Raw genomic sequence first — 2,500 nt, forward strand, 5'->3', positions numbered from 1 at the left:
TCTCTCTCTCTCTCTCGATATATATCGTCCATTTTCTAGCCGTTTATTTTGCGCGAACGCGCGTACATTACTCTCGAAAGAGACACTCATCTTCGGCGAGAGAGATTTTTGTTTCTTTTTTTTTTTCCTCTTTTTTTTCTTTATTTTTTTTTTCTTTATATATATATGTATATATCAATTAGAGAAGACGTATTTATTTTTTATGATATGGAAGATAGTAGAATCTTCGAGACGATCTTATCGCGTTATTTCCGTGACATCGTTTAGTCTATATTCTTGTTTCCTTTGTTCGCGTTTTTTGTTATATTTAATTAATCGACAATTAATTTTTGACTCGCTTAAGTATCAGAGAAATTTGGATTTAATCAATCTCCCTAATGATATCTACGAAACGAAGAGGATTGATTTAAAAAATTTCAAACTGATTATGCAAACGATGAAAATTAATACATTATCGCGATATAAAGTTTTCTATTAACACATTATATATTAATTTCGTATTGATACATTAAATATAATGATAAATATATTTTATATCCTTCCATTAGGTCTATTTAGTTCTAACAATTGTTTCTAATCGATGATAATTCTAATCTCTGATCATTGTTCGAGTATGATATTAAACAAAAAAAAAAGAAAAAGAGAGAGAGAGAGAGAGAAAACAGGGACTTTTTTTTTTTTTTTTAGTATATTCATCGTAGATCTTTTTGTTTCTTTTTTTTTTCCGTGCGCTCTTTTCGCTCGGTTCGAACAACATTGAAGTGAAAACGTGCGATCGTTAATGCGTTCTTACGGTTATGGCAAAGCCTAATATGATTTCGGCGAACGAGCGCGGTCGGCACTTGACGCGGAACAAGCTAACGGCGAATGGAGCCGTCCCCTAGCGAGCTACAACGGCGTTGTTACTTTGGTGGGGAAACCCAGAAATTGATCTGCCACGCTAAAATTCGATTATCGACGCTTCTACTTGTCGTCTCTTGCCTCTCGCTTTATCTCGATGTCTCTTGAGAACTGAGAACTTCTTCGAAATCGTCCGACTGAAATAAAACGTTTCAACGTGAAATCAACTGAAATTTCGACGATACGTTCCTCTCGAAAATAATGTTATTAAATACGAGCGAGCAAGAAAATTTTTTATGTAAAAAAAAAAAAAAAAAAAATTTATACTAGAAAATTAACTCCTAGAAAAGCTGGTTCGTCGTGCACGATAAAAATGGAAGAGCAAGGGGATGAAAAAAATAAAAAAAAAAAAAAAGAAGGAACGGAAGAGATAGAAAAGAAAAGAAAAGAAAATAGAATAAAGAAGAAGAGAAGAAGAGAATTGAGAATAACGTCAGACTTTGAACCTGCTGTTATAAAAGCTTTCTGGCACCCTTAAATAGTGGAGGTCACGGATGGAACCCTTCGAAATTATTACGATTATATCTGGCGTAAAACCCCATTCCGAGCACACATGGCAATGCTCAACCGTTGACATTTCACTCTTTCTCTCTTTATCTCTCTTATTCGCTTTGTGACTCTCTCTTTCTCTTTTTGTTCTGCTCTCTCGGGCTCCCTCGCGTGAAATGATCATTATATCGTGCGATTTTTCAAATCGACCGAGTGCTCTCGCTTAATTTCGATTTAAATGCGTTCGAAACAGGTTCACGCACGATTCACTACACTTTCATTCTCTCAGGCGATATACCTAGACGTAGTTTTTTCTCCACTAAATCATTGTCGTTGATCTTACGACAATTTCAATCGTAAATCATAATTACGATCAATGGTAATAAATATCGATATTTATTAGCATCTCTTTAAGAATTCTAATTTCTCTGTTTTCTTTTTCTTCTTCTTCTTCTTCTTCTCTTTTCTCCCTCTTTATCAGTGAATCACGAAAAAATTATGATTTCGTAATTTTTTTTTCTAATCGCGAATAACAGAAACAGGAAAAAAAAAGAAGAATGAAAAAATAAAGAAAAAAAAAAAAAAAGAAAAAAAAACAAGAAAACGAAAAACCAACATTTTGAAAATCCTTAAAAATTTATTGAAACGAACACTTCCTATAATTATTACTAATTTATTAATTGAAATTATTATATACATATCTATACATACGTACATGTATATAATGTTATATATATTATATTATTTATAATACACCCACACGCACACAATAATTTTACATATAAAATAAAAAAATATTGCACCCTTTTAATTCGTTTACGTACAAAGAAAAGTCGATTTACTCTTTGTTTTACCAAGGAAGGAAGAAAAAAAGAAAGAAAGAAGAAAAATAAAAAGAAGAAGAAGAAGAAGAAGAAGAAGAAGAAGAAGAGTAGATCTCCTTGTGTCTGGACCAAATAATTTTCGGTCTCTTTTTTGTTCCCTAAAAACCGGTAGATACGTATCCTCCTGTAAAGGTCTAGTGCACAAGCTTTTCAACACGAGCGACGCGTGGCTCTTTTTACGAGCTTCTCTCTCATGCCGATTTGAGAGTTCGGGTATTGAACAAGTA

At 32.9% G+C, this 2,500-nt stretch overlaps 1 protein-coding gene across 1 annotated transcript in view; it reads right to left on the minus strand.

The window, feature by feature from the left end:
• Positions 1-2,500, minus strand: part of LOC122628024 (neurogenic protein mastermind) — a 188,063-nt gene that overhangs the window by 30,375 nt on the left and 155,188 nt on the right. The window lies entirely within an intron of this gene.

This window comes from Vespula pensylvanica, chromosome 1, assembly GCF_014466175.1.
Source record: "Vespula pensylvanica isolate Volc-1 chromosome 1, ASM1446617v1, whole genome shotgun sequence".
NCBI lineage: Eukaryota > Metazoa > Arthropoda > Insecta > Hymenoptera > Vespidae > Vespula > Vespula pensylvanica.